We start from the raw sequence: 14,342 nt of genomic DNA on the forward strand, positions 1-14,342 counted from the left end.
AAATACTTGTAAAATATTGACAAAATTTGAAATCTCTGAGAATTATACATCAGGGTCTATGGATAACCACCTGCATGCATTTTTCATGGACATTCTTTGACCACTAGAAAGAAAGAAGAATGTGGCCAAGTCACACGACCAGCAAAATCTTCTGTCAGTTGTATGAGTATACTTGTGGAATACAGCAATGGAAAGATTCAAACTACCTACTTTATCCTTCCCTGTTATGAAATAAAACTGTGAGTTAATGGACCAAGAGCTCCAGGGCACAAGCAAAAACCTATTGACTTGGAGGAGAAAAGACAAAGATTGAGTGGAGTGTGTTGGTAAAGGGATAGCAGCCAGCCTATCCCTGGATTAATAGTGCTCTCACTGACTGGGGAGAGGCAGGAAGCCTATTAATGCTATGTTTATCAGGCATGTGGAAGAAAAAAAAAAGATCTCTGAGAAAGTCCGTTGCTGAGACACAAGGATTGGGCATGCCTAAAACAAAGTCTGGATACTAGAGAATCTCTCCTGTCCCCACCCTCCTAAGCTCTGGATATCAAGCATTGATAGTCTTCCACTGCAAGAAGATCAAGAAGATGGAGACATAAAGTCCCTCTTGGACACAGTCACTAAGAGAATAAAAGTATAAGATGAGAAGAAGTATCTTAAAAACCTTCCAGCCAGCCAGACTATTGCCACCACTAGGCATATGCTAGAGGAATCTGCAATTACTTATGCACAGAACAAACTATAGGAACAATGACAGAACACAAACAACTCAAATCCTGAGTCTATTAATGCAAGTTCTAATAGTGATGCCTTAGCAAATGAGATTTGCCCATTTTTGCACATCACCCCTTTTTCCCCTACAGTTCTGCAGCAGTTAACACCAACCTTCAAAAGCAGCCTTCTTTCAAACAACTAGCAAACGAATGGAGACAAATACAAAGACAAACCAGATGTAGAAACTGCCGGACACTTAAAGTTATATTCTTTTTTTTGGGGGGGGGTCTATCATACACACAGGATCTATACATACACATGTACATATGTATCATTACAATTCCCAAATTTACAATTCCCAAATGCCATCATTCACAAAGATATGGAAACAAACACAAATATGATTTCACTCTGGAACATTATGCATTTACATATATACTTGTATATGCATGGCACATATTCATTCCCTTCATATACATACATCATTAACTGTACTCAAGCTGTATCCTGGGCCGTCTCTGTTTGTTATCTACTGACACAACCCCACTCCAGAGAGAGGACGGCTGAGGCATACAGATGGGAATGGCCACATTCCCAAGGCTGCAGTGCATAAACAGGCTCATTCTGGTACCAAACATTGTGTTCCCTTTCTTCTCAGTGCCATGAATCCTGAACAAGACCCTCTCCCCCAACATAGTATACCATGTGGCCCCTATGAAGCCATGTGATCCCCCAGGGATGCCACACGGCCCATGGTAGCACCAGGGCTACCTCCGTCACTAGTAGGCAGGCAGACCAAACAGCTCAGGCTTGAAGTCCTCCAGGGAACACAGCACCACTGTGGCCTTTCTTGTTAAGTCTCGACTCAGGTTTTCATCAGGAACCATGACAACCTTCATCCCAGCTTCCAGAACTGCCTCCACTCCATTGGGAGCATCTTCAAAGACAAGGCACATGTCTGGGGCAGGAGTGGGACTGAACCTCCGTGCACAGGAGAGGAATATGTCTGGGAACGGCTTCCCACTCTTGACCTCAGGATCATTTCCTAGCACGATGTGGTTAAACAACCTGAAGAACTCCTTGTGCCTGCTGGTTGGTGTTCATTTCAAAGGACACCGAGCCTGAGCTGGTGGCCAGGGCAAAGGGGATGCTATGCTTTCGGAGATGCTGGATCAGTTTCTCAGACCCTGGCATTAGGGCAGCCGTGGGAAACTGGTCTGCCAGCTTGGCCTGGCTCTCCTCCACCAACTCCTTGGATGATCTGTGCAGCTTCTGGATTCTTCTTCCCCATCACAAGGGACTTGACCTCCCAGCAGTACATCTTCCCATAGCGATCACACAGCTCCTGAAACACTACTGAGTACAGCTTCTCAGTGTCCAGAAGTAGTCCATCCATGTCAAAGATGAGGTGGGTGACCGGTCTTAGTGGGGGCATCTCCATGGTGACTCCTTCTCAACCAGGGGCTGCCAGACTGGGAGAAGCTTAAAGTTGTATTCTTAACATTTTTCATGACTCCACAGGTAGAGAAAAGTTACAAGAGATGAGGAACTTCAGCCAATATATCAAAAATTCTAATGGAATTACTACAGGAAAAAAAAATGACGAAGTAAATAAAAATGTGTTTGGCAGGCCAGGCCCATAGGTGAACATTGCTCTTACTAGGGAAAGCATTAATACTGAAGCTAGCTAGGACCATAGGGATTTCACAAATGCAAATCATCAATACCAAAAGGACAGAAATCAAAAAAAAAAAAAAAAAAAAAAAACGCTCCTGTTGAATAATATCAAATTTGGATAATCATAAAGCCAGAAGAGAAAAAAATGGCAAATTGTCAGAACACCATGAAATAAATTTAAAAAACAAAAACTAAGAACCTCAGAAAATAATAATCGTTTTAATCCAGTCATATATGCAAATGCAACCACCAGACATGAACCCTGGGTTCAACCCCACCTGTGACATGCTGGAGTGTGTGATAGTGAGAGGAATATGGGTGAGGGTCTAGTGATGATGGCATGCCAGAGGCCAGAGGCCTTGAGCCAGAACAAGGAGTCATTGTAATGAATATTTGCAGGTGTGACTGATTGAACAAAAGGGTCTACTGCATGACACACCACAGCTCCCGGTGCCACTAGGACAAACGACAGAAAAGATGGAGGAGTGAGGTGGGGTTTTAGTTTGTTTCTTTTGTTTTGTTTTTAATTAATTTAGGGGGCTTTCTTTTGGGGGAATACTGCAGGGTGGGGGTAAATACAGAGGGACTGGGAGGTGAGCAGAATCAGGGTACATGATGTGAAATTCCCGAAGAATCAATAAAGAATTATGTTATGCATTAATTTAAAAAATATAAAAATAAAATATTAAGTTTATCTATTTAAAAGAAAAGATTCCTTTTAAACTTATTTTAAGTAATATTAATTCTCTCTATTCTTGAAAATTTCATACATTAATACAATAAAGTAGATCATGTCTATCCCATCACCCTCTAACTACTCCCAAAACCCCCATCAACACAGACCATACCCAATTCCCTGTTTTAAATAGCCAACTAATTCCAATTATCATATGGATGGAGTCAGAATTTAATTTTTTATTTAAATAAATTAATTCAATTAAAATATGTAACTTTAAAACATGACAGGACTTTAATTGGGCAAAGAGTGGGGGCGCAATACAGAAAAAGGGCGAGAGAGGAGGGAAAAACAACCCTAAACATTTTTTAAGACTGGCACACCTCTAATCCCAGCACTTGAGTGGGAGGCAAAGCCAGGTGGGTCTCTGTGAGTTCTAGGACAGCCACATCAGTGTAGAGGGACCCAGTCTCTAAAGGAAAAAAAAAATGATGTTTGAAAAGCCACAAGAAATCATATTGTTCTTATCCAAAATTATTACCTGTAGTGTGTATGTATGTGTGTGTATGAAACAGAGTTTATCACTTTGGGTGACAGTGGTCCCCAAAAAGCCATAGACTATCTAGCAAAATCCCCAGTACCAAACGTGAGAAACTCTCTTTTAAGTTATTGGTCAGGGGAATTCAAGAGATTCCCAAAACAACATGGGCTATTGCTTTGGAAGACACCAGGCACTGGGAAATCTTCAGTGAGAGCATATCTACTAGAAATATCCTGGAAGCTTCAACCATGGTACCTCAACAATATGGCTGCCTAGACAAGACCTGAACAAGTATAACATCAACAGACATGGAAGGAGGAAATCTAAGTGCTAAAGTATTGTATGGTTAATCTGAACTAAATTTCCAAGAAATCAAAGAATCAGAAAAATGTAAAATGTGGAAAGATGACATGTTTCTAATACAATAATATCTCTAATAGCAAAACTCAAAATCATATAGATTATTCTTCTAACTGGATGCTTAAGATGCAGAGAGACATAAGGATGCAACTTACATTTTATATCAACTCTGTTTAGTATTGCCACAAATATGGCAAAGTCCTTGGAATTTGGAAGGTAATAGTGGACAAAACAGAACACAGTACAAACCCTATGAATCTTCCATTCCTGCCTGTGTTTTAATGCAGAGCTTATATCTAACTTTATATTTAATGGAAATATAGTTCTGAAATAAAGTATTGTTCACATTCAATTGTTGGTATCACTGGGGACCTATTAGCATTGAATATTTTTTCTTTCAGTGTAAGATTTGAATGTAAAAATAGAAGACATAAATTATTTATATATTATCTTTCTTTCATGCCTGATATAATATTCACATGAATGAAAAAATTATCCTCAATTTTTCAGTTGGTACAAGATGAAGCAAAATCCCTTCAGCAGAGTACATAAAGGTGATTTTACCTCTCAAAATGTGTTTTGTTTTGTTTTGTTTAATTTGAGTTCCTCTAGGGGACATTGTTATCAGTGTGTATATATGGGTATGTGTGCATGAACATATATGTGTTCTTATAGATATGTGTGAGCATATGTGTGGATGTGTGTGTACATATATATGTCAGTAGGTGTGGGATGTGTGGGGTTGTGTGTGGATGTGTGAGTATATGTATACATGTATATGCTCCTTATAATTCTCAGCTGATGGACCAATATATGTTTTCAGACAGTTTTTCCAAGCATAACATAAAATGAGAAATCTCAAGTGTTCTGCTTGAAGGGTTATTTTAGTGCATGCCACTGCCTAAAATAAAGACCTAGGATAATATACAGAATATACTTCTACGTCTTGAGTCTATTGCTCAAAATTTCCACCCTGAGTTTTCATCTATTCTGATGCCCTGTGAGGTACTTTCTTCTCTTTATACTATATTGTGTGTCTTCAAATAAATATATCATAATTTATATCTCCTGCCTGATGTTGCTGGGGGTACTTCAATGTTTTCCAGTTCAGGGCATAGGAAATAGTATAGTAAATATTCCTGTGTCTTTTGTTAGATCTTTTGCTCATTTCTCTTGGGTAAATGCCCAGAAGTAGAATTGTTGGGACAGGGTGATGTATAAATTGAGATAAATACTGCTAAGTAATTTTTGAGAATGTTCACACCCATTCGTTCTCCAACCATCATCATATGTTAGTGTCATTACATAGCCTTGTCCCCGATTAACGTTGTTGTTTTTTCTCATATTTTAGTCATTCTTGTGGACACATATTTATGTTTCCTTTTTAGCTTTAATTTGTGTTTAAATTGCATTTTCAGCAACTTGCTGAATCACTGGTTTTCTGAGAACCTTCTCTGAGGACAGTCAAGCCTTGCACATGTTTTCACTGAACTATTTCTTGTTTTCCTCATTTCCTTGTAGGATTCACTTACTGGAGTTTTGCCTACTTATGATTAGCTTTCACAGGGCATTCCACTTAATAAAGAACCTCAAAATCTCAGTGGTTTATAACAATAAATATATATTTCATGCTTGGTTCCTATTTTGGTAGCAGCTCAATTGCAGCCCTTCTGGATCCTACCAGGCTAATTTGGATTTAGTGTTTTTGCTTCAGCATAGATTCATGTGCTAACTCGTTGTAGGGAGTAGGCTGAAGAAGGAGCCAAGAGCTGAGATACTGTTTGCATGACTGAAAGTCACAGAAAACTAGCAAGGCTTTTAACAGCATTGACTAGGTCAAGGAAAATGCCCTTTTGTCCTTACATGCCATTGGCCAACACCAATCACAGGACCAATAGCAGTGGTAATGGGACAGAGCAGCTCTCTTTCAAAGGCAAACTAGAGAGCAGTAGGAGTTTAAAACAAAACAAAAAAACAAAGCAAAAAAAGGACAACTTGTTAACTTGTTTGCATGTAACAAATATTTTCTCCTACTCTCCCTCAAGAATGTTTTCCTAATGAAGAAAAAAAATTGTAATAATAGAATAGAATATGAAGATATTTTCCTTTAAAGTTTGCAAGTTTTTGCACCCAATTTAAGGTATTTTTCCTAGACTGGAAACGTGGCTCCATGGCTAAGTGGCAGAACACTTGCTCAGCATAAATGAGATCCAGATTTAATCTCCAGTGCTAGAAAAAAACTCTTTTAGATTGGGATATGAAAGAGAAGAATTTGGAAAGCACTGATATAGGGAAGAGTTTGGAAAGCACTAATATAATATTGTTTATGTACTTTCATTCTTATATAACTTTGACATAACAGAAATTCATTTTCAATGTCGCAACACATTGAAAGTTGACAACTTTTTCTGGAAAGGACCAAAGAGTGAGCATTGCTTCTTGTCACGCTGTCTGGTCTGCTGCTGTCACTCACCTCTCCCACTGCAGCACAGAAGCAGCAGAGGTGACATTGGGTGTGAGCTCACACCATAATCTCTGCACCCTTGTTCTGTCATACTTTAGAGAGTTTATTGTGTGGTCAAAGATGGTGACATATACCTGAAACCAAGCAATTGAAAGGCAAAGCCACAAACTGGGCATTTGTTAGTTTCTGGCCAGCCAGGGATACATAGAACAATCCTGTTCAAAAACAAATAGTAAATTGTGTTGTTTAATCTTTCCCAATTACACCCAAAATCTGTATGAAATTGCTTTATAGTATTAAGTAGAGAAATGGATGGTAGATAAATAGATGATAGATAGGTAGATGATAGAGAGAGAGAGAGATGCTAGAAGGATAGATAGATAGATAGATAGACAGACAGACAGACAGACAGACAGATGATATAAACATAAGCATATATTTGGTTAGTTCACTGTCAATTACTGATAAGACTCTTCCCCTACTACACACTGTAGCACTGGCTTATTCATAAATTCAGTGATTATAAATATAAGTGAGACCAGCAACTTTGATCTTTTTCATAATTTAAGTTTCCATCCCTAGCCCTTCACATTTCTATATAAATGTTAGTGTCAGTCTTTTCATTTTCAAGCACGCGCGTGCACACACACACACACATGCACACACACACACACACACACACACACACACCTCTACAGGAATTTGTATTGGAATTGCATTTTAATTTTATTTAAAATAGTATTTTTCATTTTACACACCAACCCCAGTTCCTCCTCTCCTTCTCCCTCCCCTTTACCTTCCCCCTCTTCACCCTCCATCCACTCCTCAGAGGGGGTAAGGCCTTCACTGGATAGTCAATAAAGTCTGGTATACCAAATTGAGGCAGGATCAAGCTCTTCCTCCTGTATCAAAGCTGAGCAAGGCACCCCACCTTAGGGAATGGGCTAAAAAAGCCAGTTCATGCACCTGGAATAGGACCTGCTGTCACTCCAGGGTCCTCCCCCAACAGATCAAGCAGGTTCCCCAGCTGTCAGTCCATAGTATATGAGCTCCTACTAGATTGGGTCAGCTGTCTCTGTGGTTTTCCACATTATGCTCTTGAACCCGCTTGTTCATTGATTCCTTCCTCCTTCTTTTCAACTGAACGCCAGGAGCTCATCCCAGTTCTTGTCTATGGGTCATTGCATCTGCTTCCATCAGATGCTGGATGTAAGTTCTATGATGACAACTAGAATAGTTACTAATCTGATTAAAGGGGAAGGCTCATTCGGATACCCTCTCCACTATTGCTAGGAGTCATAGCTAGGGTCATCCTTGTGCATTCCTGAGAAATTGTCATTTATGTCTATGTGTTTGTGTGTCTGTGGGTGTCCACAGAAGCCAGAAGTGGGAGCTGGGGTAACAAGTGTTTGTGAGCCACCTGCTGTGGATGCTGGGAGCTGAACAGAGGCCTTCTGGAAGAACAGTCAGATTTCTCAACCTCTGAGCTATCACTTTAGGTCAGGATTGCATGTTTAGGCACACACACACACACACACACACACACACACACACACACACACACAAAATTTTGGGAGGAATAACATCTTTCTGGTGTTAAATTTTCCAGTCCTTAAACATGTGTGAGGAACAAGGCTGGATTGATCCTTGAAGCTTTAATTTTACACACACACACACACACACACACACACACACACACACACACACACTGTGGGATAATCCTTCTGTTTGTTGTAAATATGTATTGCTCTCATTGGTTAATAATAAAGCTGATTTGGACCCCCATTGCTGGGGCCTCTGCTGGAGGCCTCAGATGAGAGTTCCAGGCCCCGGCCAGATCTGCCTATCCCCTTGGGAACATCCTGAGTCCCTGCCTGCTGGATCTTTGACCCCTCCCCCATGGCTGGGCCTCTGCTAGAGATGAGTCTGGGACCAGTTTGGGTTGAATCCCCTCCATACACCCTTCCCTGGGAACTCCCTGGATTGGTCCCGAATCTTGCTCCCCCCTGTGTCCTGTCCCCATGGAAAGCACTCCTGGTGCTCTGATACCCACCCACCCACCACCCACAAAGATTCTGCCCTCCCCCCTACCCTGTGCCATACCATGACCACTGTCCCACCCCTCTGGTTTAGCACTGGGACAGAGGGCAGGTCCAAAAATCCTGCCACCCTGGAGCTTCTCTAAGCATATTAGACCTGCCTATCCATGCAGGACCACCCTGGATCTCAGCCTGCCTGATCTCTGACCCCCCACCCTGGTCCTCTGCTTGAGTTCAGGGCCCCTTCCAGAGATCTGCCTATTCCTGCAGGACCATCCTGAATCTTTGACCCCCATCGCCAGGCCCCTGCCTGAAGAGAGACCTCCTAAAGAGCTTAGACCATCCAGAGCTACAGACATCGAACTTCTGATCCATCTAAGCCCACAGGGGTAGTACCAGACAGAGAGAGAGGGAGACCCCACCTGCCTGCATCTACTGGAAGAAGCAATGGGAAGACAACAATACAGGAAACACCTAACAATAGAAAGATAAGCATGACACCACCAGAATCTAGGGACTCTACACCAACTAGACCTGAACACCCCAAAGCAGATGAAGCAGAAGAGAATGACTTAAAAAATGTCTTCATAAAAATGATAGAGGCCCTCAAAGATGATGTGAGAAAATCCCTTAAAGAAATAGAAGAAAAAACAAACAAAAAAAATGGAAGAAATGAACAAATCTCTTAAAGAAAGTACGGAAAGCCAAGAACAAACAATTAAACTGGTGAAGGAAACAGTTCAAGACTTGAAAACTGAAATAGAGACAATAAAAAAAAACAAAAACTGAAGGAATGCTGGAAATAGAAAAACTGGGCAAACAATTGGGAACTACAGACACAAGCATAACCAACAGAATTCAAAAGATGGAAGAGAGAATCTCAGGAGCTAAAGATAAACTAGAGGAAATAGATTCATCGACTAAAGAAAATCTTAAAACCAACAAATCCTTAAAAAAAACATCCAGGAAATGTGGGACACCATGAAAAGGCCAAACCTAAGAATAATCAGCATAGAAGATGACAAAGAAGCCCAGCTCAAAGGTGCAGAAAACATATTCAACAAAATAATTGAAGAAAACTTTCCAAATCTGAAGAAGGAGATGCCCATGAAAGTACAAGAAGCATACCGAACACCAAATAGGCTGGACCAAAGAAAAAAGACCCCTCGACACATAATAATCAAAACACCTAACATACAGAATAAAGAAAGAATATTAAGAGCAGCGAAGGAAAAGGCCAGGTAACATATGATGGTAGACCTATCAAAATTACACCTGACTTCACCATGGAAATTCTCCAGGCCAAAAAGCCGTAAATAGATATTCTATAAGTACTAAGAGACCCCAGCCCAGGCTAATATACCCAGCAAAACTCTCAATCACTATAGATGAAGAAAACAAGATATTTAATGACAAACCAGATTTTCACAATACATATCTACAAATCCAGCCCTATAGAAAGTGCTGCAAGGAAAACTTGAACCAAAGGAAGTTAACATTGCTAACAAAGATATAGGCAATAGCTAATCCCACTTCATCAGAACCCAAGGGTAAAGCAGGGCAAATATATTCACAATACCGCTGCCAACAACAAATCTAAAACAAACAAACATTAACAATCAATTGTCCTTACTTTCCCTCAACATTAATGGTCTTAACTTGCCTATAAAAAGACATAGGCTAACAGAATGGATACAAAGACAGAACCCATCCTTCTGCTGCATACAAGAAACACAACTAAGCTTCAAAGACAGACATTACGTCAGGGTAAAGGGTTGGGAAAATATCTTCTAATCAAATGGGACCCAAGAAGCAAGCAGATGTGGCTATCCTAATACCTAACAAGTTAGACTTCAAAATAAAATCAATCAAAAGAGGTGAAGATGGTCATTTCTTATTCATCACAGGAGAAATCCATCAGCACAAAGTCTCAATTCTGAACATCTATGCCCCAAATACAAAGGCACCCACATTCATAAAAGAAATGTTACTAAAACTCAAAGCTCACATAAAACCTCACACACTTATAGTGGGAGACTTCAACACCCCACTCTCGCAGCTAGACAGGATCATCAGTCAGAAATTTAACAAAGAAACAAAAGAACTAATGGAAGTTATGTCTCAATTTGGTTTCACAGGCATCTATAGAACATTCCATCCAAACACAAAAGAATATACCTTCTTCTCTGCTACACATGTAACCTTCTCTAAAATCGACCACATACTAAGTGACAACAAACCTCACCAGAGACAAAAAAAAAAAAAAAAAAAAAAAAAAAAAAAAAAAATTGGAATAGTCCCCTGTATCTTATCAGACCGCCATACTTTAAAGTTGGAATTCAACAACAACACAAATCACAGAAACCCTACAAAATCATGGAAATGGAACAATGCAAAATTGCACCATACCTGGGTCAAAGAAGAAATAAAGAAAGAAATTAAGGACTTCCTAAATTCAGCGACAATGAGGACACCTTGAAAGTAGTGCTACAAGGGAAGTTCATTGCACTAAGTGCCCATATGAAGAAAACAGAGGATAGTCACATAAAAATTAACAGCACAACTGAAAGCCTTAGAACAAAATGAAACAAACTCACCCCAGAGAAGGACAAGCCAGGAACTAATCAAATTGAGGGCTGAAATCAACAAAGTAGAAACCAGGAAAATAATACAAAACATCAATGCAACAAAGAGTTGGTTTTTTTTTTTTTTTTTTTTTTTTTTTTTTTTTTTTTTTTTGAGAAAATCAAGAAGATTGACAAACCTTTATCCAAACTAACCAAAAAGCAGAGAGAGAACATGCAAATTAACAAAATCAGAAATGAAAAGGGGGACACAACAACATACACTAAGGAAATCCAGACAATTTTAAGGTCAAATTTGAAAACTTATACTCCACAAAATTTGAAAATTCAAAGGAAATTAACAAATTTCTGAATAACTATCACTTACCAAAATTAAATCAAGAACAGACAAACAACTTAAATAGACCTATAAACCCCAATGAAATAGAAGCAATCATCAAAAGTCTTCCAAGCAAAAAAAGCCCAGGGCCAGATGGCTTCAGTACAGAATTCTACCAGAAATTTAAGGAAGTGCTAATACCAATACTCCTCAAATTGTTCCACATACTAGAAACATTACCAAGGTTCATTACCAAACTCTTTTTACAAGGCCACAATCACCTTGGTACCCAAGTCACACAAAGATACAACTAAGAAAGTAAACTACAGATCAATATCCCTCATGATGCAAAATACTCAATAGAATACTGGAAAACTGAATCCAAGAATACATCAGAGAAATCATCCACCATGACCAAGTAGACTTCATCCCTGGGTTGCAGGGATGGTTTAACATATGAACATCTATCAACCTGATCCACCATATAAACAAAGTGAAAAACATAAAAATAAAAAAGCCTTCAACAAAATTTAACACCCTTTCATGATAAAGGTCTTGGAGAGATCAGGGATAACAGGAACATACCTAAACATAAGAAAAGCAATATGCAGTAAACCAACAGCCAACATCAAACTGAATGGAGAGAAACTTAAGCCAATTCCTCTAAAATCAGGAACAAGACAAGGCTGCCCTTTCTCTCCATAGCTCTTCAATATTGTACTTGAAGTTTTAGCTAAAGCTATAAGACAACAAAATAAGATCAAGGGGATACAAATTGGAAAGGAAGAAGTCAAACTGTCACTATTTGCAGATGATATGATAGTTTACATAAGGGACCCAAAAAACCCTACCAGAGAACTCCTACAGCTGAAAAACACCTTCAGCAAATTAGCAGGATCAAAATAAACTCAAAAAAAATCAGTAGCCATACTTTATTCAGATGACAAAGGGGCTGAGAAAGAAATCAGAGAAACATCACACTTTAAAATAGCCACAAACAACATATCTTGGGGTAATGCTTACCAAACAAGTGAAAGACCTATATAATAAGAACTTTGTGTTTTTAAATAAAGAAATTAAAGAAGATACCAGAAAATGGAAAGATCTCCCATGTTCTTGGATAGGTAGGATAAACAGTAAAAATGGCAATCTTGCCCAAAGCAATCTACAAATTCAATGCAATCCCCATTAAAATCCCACCACAATTCTTCACTGACCTTGAAAGGATAATAATCAACTTTATATGGAAAAACAAAAGACCCAGGATAGCCAAAACAACCCTGTAAAAATAAAGGAACTTCAGGAGGCATCACCATCCCCAACCTTAAGCTCAACTACAGAGCTATAGTACAAAAACAGCCTGGTATTGGCACAAAAATAGACAAGTAGACCAATGGAATTGAATCGAAAATTAACCCACACAACTACGAACACCTGATGTTTGACAAAACAGCTAAAAGTATCCAATGGGAGGAGGAAAGCATCTTCAACAAATGGTGCTGGCACAATTGGGTGATGGTATGTAGAAGACTGCACATAGATCCATGTCTATCACCATGCACAAAACTCAAGTCCAAATGGATCAAAGACCTCAACATAAATCCAGCCACACTGAACCTCTTAGAAGAGAAAGTGGGAGGTACCCTTGAACAAATTGGTACAGGAGACCTCTTTGTGAACACAACTCCAGTAGCACAGACACTGAGATACACAATTAATAAATGGGATCTCCTCAAACTGAGAAGCTTCTGTAAGGCAAAGGACACAGTGGACAAGACCAAACAGCAGCCCATAGACTGCAGGGCTTCACCAATCCTACATCTGACAGAGGGCTGATCTCCAAAATATACAAATAACCCTATTTAAAAAATGGGTTACAGAACTGAATAGAGAACTCTCAATGGAGGAAATCATAAAGACTGAATGACTCTTAAGAAAGTGCTCAACATCCTTAGCTATCAGGGAAATGCAAATCAAAACAACTTTGAGATACCATCTTACTCCTGCCAGAATGGCTAAAATTAGAAACAACAATGACAACTTATGCTGGAGAGGATGTGAAGAAAGGGGAACACTCCTCCACTGCTTGTGGAGTGCAAACTTGTACAGCCATTTTGGAGATCAGTATGGAGAGTCCTCAAAAAAATGGGAATCAGTCTACCACAGGACCCAGCAATCCCCGTCTTAGGCATATACCCAAATGATCCACATCCATGCAACAAAGGCATGTGCTCAACTATGTTCATAGCAGCATCATTTGTAATAGCAAGAACCTAGAAGCAACCTAGATGCCCCTCTGAAGAATGGATAAAGAAGATTTGGCACAGTTACACAAAGGAATACTACTCTGCAGAAAAAAACATTGGTATCTTGAAATTCACAGGCAAGTTAATGGAACTTGAAGAAACCATCCTGAATGAGGTAACCCAGTCACAAAAAGAGGAACATGGTATGTACTCACTCATATTTGAATTTTAGACATAGATCACCAGCCTATAATTCACACCACCAGAGAAACTAGGATACAAGGAGGCCTCTAAGAGATTCATATAAGGTCCCTCACATAAGGGGAAAGGAACAAGATCTCCTGAGCATATTGGGAGTGGGGGAGCAGGGAGTGGAGAGGGAGCTAGGAGAAAGAGAAGGGGAGGAGAGGAAAGCACATGGGACTAGGAAGATTGAGTCAGGGGAGGAGTAGAAGAGAGGAGGAGGAGGAGAGAGAGAGAGAGAGAGAGAGAGAGAGAGAGAGAGAGAGAGAGAGAGAGACCATAAAAGAGTCATTATAGGTTTGAAGAGAAAACTGAACCTACAGAAATGCCCGGAGACCTACAAGACTGCCCCCAACTAACAATTTGAGCAACAGTGGAAAGGCTACCATAAATGCCCTTCCCTGATAATGAGATCGACTACTAACTTATCCACCATCATGGAACCCACATCTTGCACAGCCTCAGTTGAAGCCCTGGGGGT

The 14,342-nt window shown here is 39.7% G+C and overlaps 1 pseudogene; it reads right to left on the bottom strand.

The window, feature by feature from the left end:
- Positions 1-1,438: 1,438 nt before the first annotated feature.
- LOC127221717 (pseudouridine-5'-phosphatase-like) lies at positions 1,439-2,152 on the bottom strand (annotated as a pseudogene).
- Positions 2,153-14,342: the final 12,190 nt, after the last annotated feature.

Source organism: Phodopus roborovskii, unplaced genomic scaffold (genome assembly GCF_943737965.1).
Source record: "Phodopus roborovskii unplaced genomic scaffold, PHOROB, whole genome shotgun sequence".
NCBI lineage: Eukaryota > Metazoa > Chordata > Mammalia > Rodentia > Cricetidae > Phodopus > Phodopus roborovskii.